This window comes from Opisthocomus hoazin, chromosome 3 (assembly GCF_030867145.1).
Source record: "Opisthocomus hoazin isolate bOpiHoa1 chromosome 3, bOpiHoa1.hap1, whole genome shotgun sequence".
Classification (NCBI taxonomy): Eukaryota; Metazoa; Chordata; class Aves; order Opisthocomiformes; family Opisthocomidae; genus Opisthocomus; species Opisthocomus hoazin.
The window spans coordinates 16,588,100-16,601,707 of NC_134416.1; the positions used below are offsets into that span (position 1 = coordinate 16,588,100).

The 13,608-nt window shown below is 48.9% G+C and overlaps 1 protein-coding gene across 1 annotated transcript in view; it reads left to right on the forward strand.

Annotated features, from left to right (window-relative positions):
* The window catches only part of EXT1 (exostosin glycosyltransferase 1), a 179,597-nt gene that overhangs the window by 2,108 nt on the left and 163,881 nt on the right, over positions 1-13,608 (forward strand). The window lies entirely within an intron of this gene.

Consider the following 13,608-nt stretch of genomic DNA (forward strand, 5'->3'; position numbering starts at 1 on the left):
CCTGAAAGCAGACCAGCCGTGTAGCGCCGGGCGGAGAGCTGCCAGCGGCTGGAGGGGTTTGCGAGGCACAGAGGAACGTGGGTGGGAAAATGCTCCTGGAGAGCAGACGGGAAGAAACTACGGTGGCATTAGCACTGATCAAAATTTCCAGCTGGCTGCCTGTTTCTCCACTGAAACTAGCCACGGGGTGCTGGGAGAGGCGGGGAAGGTCAGCACCGCAACGCCGGGAAGCCCGGCTGCGCCTGGGCGAACTCTGCTCGCCCTCCGGGTACTGTCGGTCCTCCATAGAGGGGGAGAAGGCAGCGGTGCGAACACTCGGGGGGCCTTTAATCCCGTTCGCTTTCAGAAAAACCGGTGGGCGAGGGCTGAAATGATGCACACGTGGAAGTGGTACAGCGGTGGTACCGAGCGATCTGTGGAGATCCTGAGCTGAGCTCATGTTACACCTCGCCTCGCAATCCCTTTGGCTTGTGATCCCCTTTAGGGAATGTTTTTTGGGGGGGAGGAAGAAGGGAGACCTGACACGGCAGCCTTGCAGGCTGTGCTGGTTTTTGGCGTAGATCTCAGCAATCAGAGCTCATTTACAGATAGGAGAAGTCCTGGTTTTCTGCTGTGCTCTGCAGCATGTGTGCTGTCAAGTTGTCGTAAAAACAAACAGAGCCGCCCGTGGCTTGACGTGAGTAGGGCCGCATTCAATTTTTTTTACAGCTGTGCGGTTTGGTCTAACAAAAGGTACACCTCTCCCCGTAAGTTCTGCCCCTCCTAAAGTGTGTTTGATGTTTGTTTTGTAGCACGAGGTGTACATAACGACCCTTGGGGATACAGAAGCATTAACCCAACTGGTATGTAGTACTATTCACACAAAAAAACATACTTGCTGCTAATATGTGGCTGTATCTGGGGTGGTCTATGGGCACTTCGACACTCGTCACAACACTGCTGCGAAAGACAGGAAGTAAAAAAGGATGAGTATGAGAAAATAAGACTACTCGAAGAATTGAGGTGGGGTGAATCTGTGGTCGGGCCGCTGAGACGAGCGGGCTGGCTCTGGCGAACGGCTGCAAATGCCAAAGCCCTCGAAGCTGGCATCCTACGTGAGCGAGCACACCTGCCGGAGCGTGCCCCTGCCCCGCGGTGCTCCGGCAAAGGGTGCCATCTGCTGATCTCCCGGCACGGCGTCCGGCGTCGGCCCGCGCAGTGCAGACTGCGCCTGGCCGTCCGCTCCGCTCCCTGGGTGAAATCCGGCAAGGTCACATCCCCAGGCGGTCGGCCGGTCGGAAGGTGTCGGTGCCGGTGTGTCACCCGGGGGTGAAAGCTGAGGGGGGGACACCACGACGCACCCCGCCTAAAGCAGCATCCGATGGTGAACGAGGCTGTAGGGCTTGGGAAAGAAGCATCTGTGAATACAGCTGGGCCTTGAGAACTGCACGCGGGGCTGCTCTCGTGGGTCTTTGCGGGTTTGGGTTTAACAACGCGTCCTCGAGGTTTTCATCAAAAAGCAGAAGAATGCGTTCTCCGGGATACGTACGCTTGCATATCCGCATAGAGTTGGGAAAGTCGCGTATCGCACTCTGCTGTGCTGGTTTTCCCATCCTCTGCTGTGACACTGAGCCCGATGTGACTTCGTGTGAAAGGCAGGGGCGCGGCTGCCCTGGCCGTGGAGAGCCGGCCCCGAGGTACCGGTCCTTGCCAGGGCGACGTACAAAGACCGGCTCTAGGCAGAGGCCTTGCCGAGCCGGGTGAAGTGGGCGACTGGGTTTTAAAACATGGTAGTCCCGTGCCGACAGGGCGGTAGGGTTGCGTTGCGTTACGCTTGGTGCCAGTGCACGTTGCAAGTTAGTTGTGGGGTTTCGTCTACGGCGCAACGTTTGGTGTTGGGTTTGAGCGAACTCCACCTCTCCACAGGATGCGTTGTTTCCTCTCTCGGAGATCGAAGAAGCCGAGAAAGGTGACTTCCTGACCTGTGGAAAGTGCGTAGAGTGTCTTACTTCATTTGGAGGAAGGAGGGACGGGCATGTGCCTGTTTGATGTCTCCCTGAATTGTACTGAAAGACCCATCTGTATGTTACAGCTAATTAATTTGCATCCCAGTTACGCATCTCGGCAGATAAAGCTGATGCAGACTAAAATGAATTGCATTATCATGATTAGACTACTAGCAAACAGATTATAAAGGAAAACAAAGGAAAACTCTTCTCTACAGTGCCCTTGACTGTCACAGTTGGCCTTTGTCACCCAGTGCTAGGGCAGCGGGGCTGTCCCAGTTCCTCCACGGTAGGGTTTCAGTGCCAAGCGTTCTGTTTCACAAAGGGTTAAGCAAATAAACAGCGCTGCTGCTGAAGTTTGAAGACAGCCTCTTAAATATTTAATGACAGTCTAAATGTATACATATGTACAATGTGTGTTAAACAAAGGCAGAATTCATGTACAGGCTTAACTGGTTCCAAATAATTACTTTTTGGAAGGTAGTATGAATGACTGTGGATACCGAAAGAAGTGGAGGAATGCGATATTCCAGTAAAGCCAGATGCAGAGAAGAGATTTGCACCAAAATGGGGATCTTTCTAGGAAAGTAAATGACGTCTGTGGTGTGTCCCCTGATCGGCAACAACCCTGCACTTGGAAGGTGGAGAGGGTAGCAGTGATGGTATCCAAAACCATAAGGTCTCGTCGAAAGCTCATTCGAGGAGGCTTTTTGCTCATATCTGTGCAGGATGGCTGAAGTTAATGCTGGTAACGAAACAAAGGGGAAAAGGCAGATGGTGAACAGGGTTGAAGAGAGTAGGATGGAGAAGGGGAAGTGAGCAAAAAATGTGTTTTTGGAGAAATGTGAACTTAGCAATGGAGTACAACCAGTGTAGCGAGGTGTTCTTTAGAGACTTTAGAAGTTTTTTGACCAGTCAGTGGTCAGAAGGCCTGCGTGAACGAGACTGGACTGCGGAAGGCAGGCGAAACACACCTGACCTCCCGAGGTGGGACCAGTTCTGCAGGAGGCGGCTGGAGGCGTGTGGCTGAGGAGCAGCCCATGGAAGGAGCTGTGCACGGATCTGCCGGGCACTGGCAGAAGAGGCAGGGAGCAGCAGCAGACTGCGTGCGTCTGCGGCGAGACTTCTCTGCGGGGCACACGGGAGCACCGGGCGGGGTTGTGTGTGTGCGCTCACAGGTGAAAATGCCCAGCTGAGCCCTGTGTGCAGCGGTTTACCTGGTGTGCGCTCGGCCGGCGCAACGTGTGTCGGCCACGGCTGAGCCTCCCGCCCCTGAAAATGCTGTCCTGAGCAGGGGTTACCGCCGTGCGATAAGCACGGGATGGGAAGAAGGATGACTTTTAGCTTTGCTTCCTTCCCACCAGGGTGAAAGACACATATAAAAAACCAGAAGTGGTAGAATTAGGCACGAGGGATGGCTTTGCCACTCACGAGACCGGCACAGAGACGTGTGGTGAGGCTGAGGCATGCCCGTCCAACACGTGATGATAATCTAGAGGCTGCGTACGCGTGTATGTGCATGTTTCGAACAAAGGCGGAATTCTTCTATTTTCAACATACCAAGCTTCGGTGTATTGCATTAAAATAGAAAGGCCACATGTAATCACTTACTGGATTATTTTCAGAACTGTTTAAAAGCCTCCACAAGTCAGCTCCTTCACAGCTATTTAGGACAAGGCTGGGAAATCACCCAGGTTCGGGGTGGCCGTTGTCCTGGACATCTGAACTGAGATGGGAACTAGTCCGTGCATCTTGTATATCACCAGCCTGCATCGGGAGCTTGGATCAAATTCAAGAACTACTGAGAGAGCTTGGGCATTTTCCCAGAGTATCTTGGCTCCTGCAGAGACCTGTCCCCACCAGACTGCTTTTTTATTTTAATATCCATTTTCACGAAACTGGAAAGTTGCCTGTTTTAAAATGCGTTTATTCCAAAGTGCAGTAAGCAGGTAAATAACAAAGTCTTAACATGCGTCTGAGAATACTGGATTTGCTCTGTCGCATTCTTGCTCCTGCTCTCTCTATTGCAAAGTGTCCTCATGTGCCTTTTAAATGCTGATTTAATGCAGGTAGTGCCCAGGGTAGGGTCTCGGGGCTGATGCACCGGTGGGAGCTGGGAGCAGGGCCGACGGGAGCATCCCCGAGCTCACGGCCAGCGGTGCAGTCCTCAGCCAGGCTGTTCACACTGGGCTCTTCCCTCCGGGAAGCGGCGTGGAAGAGGGATGGATGCGCGTGTGCGAGCTGTGCCACAGCATGTGTGGCCGGGTGTGTGGGGTCAGGCACCGGCAGAGGAGCCCGCCCTGCCCGTGGGCCTTAAACCAGGCGCCCTCCTAACCCCAAGTAATTAAGTTTTCTTGTGGGGCGAGATATTATTATAATTGCTTGCCCCAGGCTTTTCTGCGTCTTTCTGTGAAGCATCTCGTACGAGGTTCTGTGGTGACAAAGCGTGACAGTAGATGGCCGATCTGGTCCGGAGCGGGGGTTTTCTGTACACAGAATCAGGTGAAAACTGCTATGACAGCAAAAGAGGCTCTGCTTTTATTTTTCCTGCCTAAGAAAATCGCTTTAGGATAATTTACTGATAAAGGATTACCACCAAAGAGGTGCTTGGTGATAGAACAGAACTCAAAACAAAAAATGCTCCAAGCCATCGTTTTAATTTTAAGCAGAATTAATCCTGAAATGGGTAGTTTGAAGGGTTTGTTGAACCCAGATCGGAACTGAGCTACAAGTAATGTTTCCAGCTACCCGTTTGGGCAAGACGAGGCCCTGCCATGCCTGCTGCGAGGCTCCCTCAGCTGCAGAGCGTCCCGCGGTGCCCTTGCCTGCTCACCCTCCCCGGCCGGGCGTTTCACAGGGCAAACCCCGACTTGTGCTGGACTTTTTGCACCAGCCTACGGCGAGCTTCGCTGAAACTGCTCCTGAGGGAGAGGTATGGCTGAACTTGGGGTTCTCCTGGGGGCTTGTGTGCTGCTGGCTGCCTGCTGCTCCCCGCTGCGCCGAGGGTGTTCCCAGCTGTGGACTGCTTCACGTCCCGGCAGCCCCGAAGAGGTGCATCTCCCCGGGAGGATGGGGCTGAGTGAGAGGAGCTTCAGCTCAGGGAGTGGAAAAGGCTAGTGGTTTGACTCTGCTGGAAATAATCCTTTTGCCCCACATACAGCCCTGGGACAGCCCGCTGGAAAGCAAACCGGCAGCCGCTTGCGGGAGAGGGAGGTAAATGAAACTGGTCGGCACGAAGCGCTTATTTACTCAGCAGATGTGAGTCAAGAGAATGTGCTGTAATCTGATGATTTCTGGAGTATTATCTATGATTGTTTTCCCTTTCTCTCTGCAGGGTTTCTTTCAGAAAATCCGCAGAGTTTTGTGGTCTTGGGTAAACAAACCGTTTTGCTAACCAGAGAAAAATAATGGGTCGGTACGTAGATAACTGCCTGGCCAGCGAAGGGAGTTCAGTGCCCCGTGCTCTCTGCTCCTGGGGTGACTGGCTTCTCAAGGACTTGGCTATATCTGGACAGTGATGCAAGATATATACTCCTGTCCCGTGTCGTATGGAGATTAGCTCAGCATGCGGGAATGTATGGGTATAACTTCAGGTTATATTTAAGGTTCTGCAGCTTTCCACATTGCCGAGTATTTTGGGACGTATAGGTTTCAAAACCTTCTCGTGGTTTACACTGAGCAGCTGGATTTGTTCCTCCTCTTCTGTTCATCCAGCTATGCTGTGCTTTTACGTAAGGTTTTGTGTTGCTCTGTTTTAATCCACGTTTCAGGAGGAAACGGGACATATGTCATCAAGGGTTTGCCCTTAATTTAGGAGCCTCCTTAGTCAACTGGAGGGAGCATCAGTGCTACGCAATGCTGATAACTCATCCCCACGTCTCTGGAGCAGTCGGGACAGGAGCTGGGGCAGTGGGGGGCTGCACCCCTGGGCACGCACGGGGGAATTAAAGATTCAGGCCAAGGGATGGTGGGAGTCATTATTTCTTCTGCTTGTGGAGCAAATTATCATTTAGAACAGTTGACACCCATGCACTGGAAGAAACGGAATAGAAGCATAGAATCATTAAGGTTGGAAAGACCTCTAAGATCATCAAGTCCAACCATCAACCCAACACCACCATGCCTGCTAAACCATGTCCTGCAATAGAACCATGGAATCATGAGGTTGGAAAAGACCTCGAAGATCAAGAAGAAGAGCATGCCTCGAGCAGTCCCTCTCCTGGTATTGCAGCACGGGCGCCACGAGGCCTGGGAGGTGGTTCAGAGGAAGAGAGAAACTAAGTTAAGGAATGAATTCTAAGTGAGAACAAAAGAGAGGAGGTTTGTTTCACACGAGAAGAGGGAAGTAATGCTTTAAGGAATGAAGGCCCTGTCTCAGCGATATCTTGTGCCTAGCTGCTTTGCTGGGAAAGAACTGGTGTGAGTGCTGCCAGGCTGGTGGCTTTCCAAATGCAATCTGACTTCCTAAAATGTTATCGTTTCTTGGAATGAGAAAACATGACTTTGAGCCAGTCAGAAGAGAGTTAGGCCTCCTCAATAACAAGAGAGACAATGTGTCATTTTCCTTAAATACATAGTGTTTTCCCCCCACTGCCTCTGGCTGAGATTTAACCTCAGTTTTGTGGGTGGTGTGGTGCCGTCTCCTCGGCAGGGATGCAGGCACGGTGCTCCGCAGGCGTTCCCTGGAAGGTGGCGGGGCTGGGGTGTTGACCGAATCAGGCTCCCGTTTCTTGCTCCGGTAAAACAGACTTCTCCGTGCTCCTGCAGCCCCCGGGTGAGGTGCGGTGCTGGCAGGGCTGTCTCAGGAGCTCCTGCCCCGTAGCCCGTCAGCTCTGCTCTGTGTGTATGGGGCGGGGAAACCCCCACAAAAGCTTTTTTGGGGCTTGGCACTTGTCACGTGTTGGGATGCATGGTCACGTTGGGTATACGAGCCTGTTAACTCCCCTTGCTTCACCCAGACGCGGCCAGAGGCGCTGGGGCACTGCCGATTCCCATCACTCCTCCAAGGGCTCTCGCCGTGCTGTTCACCAGTTCGGTGAAGCTCTGCTGCCTTAAGCTGACTTTTTTCCCCGTGATGGTTTCTAGTCCAGAAATACATGGAAACAAAATAATTCCTGGGTTCCTAAGTGAATTTCCTGTGCGTTCACTTTTTTCCCTCTCATATACTCTTTGTGAATGAAACAGAATTAGGGCTAATTTAGTTGATTGGCTGCAAAACAAAAGTATTCAATGCTAAGAATGGGAAATGAGAAGGCCTTTCTGAAATGTTACTTCTTTGCATAATTGTAATAGATTATAATTATACAGTTGGGTGTTTAGCAGTGGATTTGCTGTAAACATGGTCACGAGAAGTGTCTCGTCGCTCGCCTGTGTCGGTTCGAGTCCCAGTGCGGTCCCGGCAATGGCAGTGCTGGCGTCTCGAACGACATTTTCTCTCCGAGCAGGATGGCGTGTTACAGAAAATGCTATCTCCAGTTCCCCTTCCAGCTCCTCCCACAAAATTACTGCCGGTCGATATGGCCATGTCAGACCGTTGACACAAATCAATAAGATCAATCATTCTTCAGCTCCTAAGCAAAATTGAGAGCGCGGTGCTGATGGGCTGCGCGTAGCAATGCTGGCAGCGATTCCCAAATGCATAATGCGAACTGTACCATTTGCAAAGTGTACATGAGGGACCCTGTCCCGTTACTAATTAGTTCTCCGAGGCTGTAAAAAGCAGCATGTTATAAATAGTTTCCTACAACTGCAGTGTGCGTTCCGACCCCTACAGCCGTCGGTCGGGCTGGTGGAGAACATCGCCTGCCCAACAGCAGTGCCAGAGAAGGGTGAGCGTGGCAGAGGTTGGTTAGGAATCCTGATTTTCTTCATTCCCCTGGGACATCTTGACTTCTGATACAGTTTTTTGCCCCGTAAATAACTGCAGGCATTTTATCCCAATAGTGGAGTTCCTGGTGCAGTCGAGTAGTGCAGTGTGTAACTGCTAGAGAGCCCATCAAAATTGTAGTTGCTGTAGACTGCAAGAATAAAATCAGAGGCTGCTTCTAAAAATCAAAACCTTTGTCTGAAGGGAAGGACAAATCTTTGTTAATTGTGTCTGGATTTATATCTCTGAAGACTTGTTTGGGTGTGTCTGCTCACAGACTCAGGCAGCTGCTTCAGGAAGATAAACACATAAATGTTTCATCTCCTCGATTTGCCACCAACCATTGTGCTGGGTGCTAGCAGATTTTTCTTTTAATTAAGTATAATTTATCTAATCCTAATGGGAAACATAATTATAGGATTTATTTTTTAATACTGTGATTTCAGAATTACATTATAAAGAGGAGTAACATTTCCCCCTTAAGGGCAGTTTAAAAACAAGCAAACAAAATAAAAAAACAAAGTACACTTTGCTAAAAGTAATAAATCTCAGACAAGAAGCAAAAAAAAAAAAGAGCATCGGATATGTTGGAGCTGTAATAAAGCTGAAAATTAACGATCAGCGAGTTGGTGCTGCAAGAGAGTGAATGCATTATGGATTCGAGGAGACGCCTTTAGCTTATTAAATGTCAGCAAATTTTAGCATAAGCGGTAGAAAACCTTGATCAGAAACTGTAAAATGGTGCAACCTGCAGCTGGAAGATGCGGTGCCACAAAGGAGGTAAGAACCAAGCGTACAGCTGGAACGCAGGAGAGTGCTTTGGAAGACCAGGGTCTGAAATTGCGTGCTAAGCTCCTTCAGTTTCTGATCAGAGGGATTTAAACGTTTCGGTAAGGCATGACTTCAGTCTCAGGGAGGGATTTATTGTACCGTAAAACCTTTGCACGAGAAGGTATGTGTGACTTTAAAATAATTTAAAACAAATAACATCCCTTCACCCTCCCACTCTCACGCTTTTTTCCCTAAAACCAAAAGGTAAGGCTACTACTTGAATAGTAATGGAATAATATATCAAGTGAGTGATCACATCAGGCATGGACACTTACCAAATCACAGCGAGATAACTGTGAATAAGTCTCTAGTTTCAACAATTTGCATGGCCATTAACAATTGATGGGTTTCCCTTAGAACCGCATTATCTATGGCAGCGGGATCTATTCCCGCACACCGCTCCTGCATACTAAGTGCCAGACAAATGCTCCAAAGTGAGGGTAGTAAAAAACCTGATGGCAGCGAGTGAATAAAGCAGGTAGAAATTTGAAGGCGACGTTTTTTGAAGGTGGCGAGGTATTTCAGTCGATCGTGCGTTTTCGTATCTGCTCTCCTCCCCTTCCTTGCCTGTCTCTATAATACAGTTCTGGAAATTTTAATTCAAGCTGGTGTTAGGTTTCCCTTCACTGTTTGACTTCGTCCTAGGCTTGGGGGTCAGCTCTGGCATGTGCATCAGTTTAAGCAAGATTTTAAAGTACGTTTTGTTTTAGTTTTGGATTGGACACGTGTCTCGAGGAGCTTTTATGCGTATCCAACAAAAGATAAAACCGTTGCTAAATTGAGCAGTCCTAGGTTGCTGGGTGTCTCTTTTGCGGGAGTGATTTCCAAGGGGGTGCCAAAGATGTGCTTTCCTTACGAGAGTCATGCCACTGTTCTACTAAACACGCGCCGCAGCCCTTATTTCTAGCGCTTTCATCTCTGGCTGACGACACGTCAGCTCTTTGCGGATTCCTCCATCAAGTTGACTTTTTCAGCCCCAAATCTCTTTTCTCCCACTTTGTATTTCTCTTTCTCCCCCTTTCTTTCCACGGTGGAACGTGGAGGTAGCCATGGAGCTGCCTCTCCCCAGACCCTGCTTTGTCTTTGCTGTGGGGCTCGGGGTTGAGCACCCACGGTCTGCGTTCGTGCGAGGGGGTCCTGGTCCTCGTCTTAACCATTTGCTCTGAAGGGGTCAAAAAAATCATTGTGCTTTGCACCTGCTGTCCTTCGCAGGACTCTTCTTTGCTGCCCTCAGCCTGCTCCTGTCCGTTGTGGTTACTGCTGCTGGGAACCAGCATAACCAGTGGAGCCATCAGGATGTGCGTGTCTCGGCTTTGAGCGTCGAAACGTCGGTGAACCGCAGTGGGAACGGGTTTTCAGCTTTTGTTCTGTTAACTGTTTCTGGTGGCCTGTGAGAACAGTCCTTTCTAGCAAAGAGGTTCTTTACTCTGCTTTAGTTTTTAATGAAAAAATCTTCCCAATACAGATCACAGTAAAATAATTAACCGTGAGATTGTCTGTGTCATTTGGGTATAAAACTGGAGGTCTAAGGATTTAGAGACACTGGTGAGATCCCAGGTTGCCCTGTTGGTGCGGTTACTGGTTATAGCAATAGTTCTTATTTACTTTAACTTCAGTCTCGGGGTAACCGTGTTTCACAATAATCAATGCTCTGATTACTGTAATTGCATTTTGTGGTACTGTGGTCTTATAATTAACTGACTGGACTAATAAAGCGTGGAATCTAATGAATATTTGTAAACAAACTTCATTAGGAAATAGGCTGAGAAAATGCATTGGCGGAGGAGAATAGAGGAGACCCATCCTCAATTTCAATACTTACGATATATGGAAACCTGGAAATGAACAGAAAAGCATGGAAACCATCCCACTGCTACTTACTGCTGCTTACTTACTACTTACTGGTACTTACCACTTACTGTCTTTAAAATATCTCTTTTTAAAAAAATCTTTCTAGAAACAGGCTCCCCTCTGCCATGAGGTCCTGGGTACACAGTTTCAGTCTCTGTTGCAGAACATTAAAGCGTTATCAGACATGATGCTGAAAACTGGATTTACAACATAGGGCTGGTGTTGGCCTGAAGGAAGAAGTGTCTGTTGTCACGCCGTGATTGGAGCTTAATGCAATTAAAATGAGAAGGGAAACCACCACTGAAAATAGGAAATAGATTTCCTCGTGGTGCCTCTGGGGGGGTGGATGGCAGACATCTGGCTGTTGCTGGAAAGCTGGCTGTGTTGTACTGTTCTTGAGCAGCCGTGCCCCATTTTTGCTGTTGCATGGGGCGTGCTTCGTGTGCCTCCCTCCGGTTGTGTCCCTGTGTTTTGGATGCGTGTTCCTCAGCTCGGGCATGGGGTCCGGTCCCCTACACCCTGTGGGGCTGTTTAGGAGTGTGTTGTATGAGCCTGGCAAGGTAACAGTTGAACGATCCGGCCCGTTTTGGATGGTTGCTTTGTTTCAAGGTCACCAGAAATCCCTTTACACCTCCTTGCCTTCTCTCCCCTCTTCCCCCATCTTTAAGCTACTTGACTCTTAATTACAGGTTTTCCTGGCTGAGTCTGTGTGTGTTTCTTTTACAGATTAAATCCTGCCGCCTCCTCCCTCGTTTTTTAAGCTGTTGGCTATCTGCAAAGTTTGGTATTAATTTTTCAGGGAAACACATAAGTAAGGAGCCTTGCTTATAGGGCACCAGCCCTGAGCGATAGGCTCGTGAGTGGCTGCTCTTGCAGCAGGAGCTCGGAGGGGAGAGGGTCTTTCAGCAGCTACGGTTCATGCATTTGCTTCCTACCTGCTGGTTTCAAACAGTATTAATTTTTATGCATTTATTGTGTTTAATTAAAAGCAGGGCTGCTTACAGCAGTGCTTGCAGAGATTTCTCCTCCTCCCTTCCCGAATGCAACAAATAGGCATCTGGTATTTGTTTTGTATAACACAATCCTCATAAAATGAAGAGTAATAAAACATAATTATCTGTAAAGGCTTGTTTTATAAGCCCAAGAATGAGCTCGTTTCTGCCTTGTTTTGGTCTATTTGTAAGATAAAGGATGCCTTTGTATGGTTTTAGCCCGTCTCGAAATTAGTAGGCAATCCGTTATTACAGTGTTTTACACCCTGGAGTGTAAGGGTGTAAGGTGGTGTGAGTGCATACGCAGGATGGCACCGGTGGATCTCTAGGGGTGGGGAAGAGCCTTTTTGTGTTTCTTTTGGAAAAGTTTGCCTTCCAAACAATGGGCTTTATTTGAAAGCTTTGGTAAAGTAAAAGGGAGAAAAAATCTGTGGGCTGCACAAACAAGGTCAGTGTTCCTGAGCTGTGGACCTTAAAGTTGGGTTTGAGCCCTTTCTGGTTATTCTTGGTGGCATGAAGGACAATGACATACAGCCACGTTTGCACTTGGATGTGTGGAGGACATCTGGTTTGGCCCTTGTGGCTTTCCTGACCAACCTTAACTGCTGCCGTGTCTCCATCTCGTTGGAGCATTGCTGGCACAGTCCACCTCCAGCCCGGTCAGTGGGACTCCCAGTGATGGGTTCAGCAGTTCTGAGCAGGTAATTGCACTCATTTCACCTTAGATTTGCGGTTTGCTGTTGTTTGTAGGGCAGCATGCCTTTTTTCATCCCCTTGGCTTGCTCTAACCCTGCAAAATCCCTTCTGCCACCACGTGCTAGTGGGGTTTTTTCTGGGAAAAAGTGGAACTAGATCATTTAAACCCGTGAGATATTAAAATGAGACATGCGAGCGGCTTCTGGCCGTCCTAAAGGTAAAGTGTGAAAACCAAATCCTTTTAGAAAACTCACAGTCTAAGCCTGTAGTTTCTTTATTGTTCTTTAAAATAATAATAAGCAAAAATCCACTTTTTTGTAATGGAAACAGAAAGCTGTGGGGCTGCAAGGCACCTTCAGCTCCGGCATGCTGTGGAATACGTTTGCTTCGGCCCAGTTCTTCTTTGCACAATTAAAATGTTAGGAGAGGAAATACAGCTTCGCTCAGCTTTTATGTGAATTGTAGCCTTCTCAAAAGCAGAGATGGCTTAGATATTGCTTTCTCTCTGCAAGGCGAGCCTTGTAATTTTGAATCTTGATTAGCAGCTGCTTTTGTTCTTCCGAGAGTCTCAGAAACAATGGGGCTGGGAGCACGTAACAAATTGCTGAACGATACCTCGCAGAGGGAGGGATCTCCCCCGCTCGAAGCGCCTCACTCCCTGCATCCCTCGCTCGGCAAAGAGACGGCGAGGACGAGATGCTCCGCTGCAGCGCCCGGGCACGGCCGTGTGCTGAGCTGCTGCTGCCCTGTGCTGGAGTCGTTTCCTCAAAATGCATTTTCCTTGAAATATGCTTTTCTTATTGTCTTACCTGGGGACGCTGGTGTGATGTGCCGGTTGCTGGCTTTAGCTTTTTAACAGCACTGTCGTGGCTGCGCTGGGTCTTTGGCCAGCAGCAGCAGGTAGGGTGTTGGGAGGCACCTGGCTGCCTTACGTGAGCTTACGTTATTCTCCATGGCCAGAAGTCTTTTTAATCTATTCAAGCAGAAGCCTGCCCTCCTCCAGCGATGCAGAGGATGTGTGCCAGATTGCAGACTGATGTGTAAATGTGTCCTTTTGCAGCAAAGTCGCGTGCCATGCTTGAGCTAAATGTGCCTCATGTGTCAGAGGCTGCGGAGTCCTGCTACGAGTCAAATGGTCCCAAATGTTTGACACCCCCTCCCTCCCCCCCATATAGTATTCCACTTAGTTTTTTATGCAAGGTCGGGAATGCATCTTTATTTGTTATTTTGTTTTCTGGGGTATTGCTTTTCTCATGTGTGGAGTTGGGAGATATCTCCTTGGAAAGTCTGCTGATCTTAATTAATTAATTAATTAATGTCTGCAGAATGTGCTTTGCATTCACAACAATGGGATTGTATTTAAAAGTTTGGGTGGCTTCTGATTCAG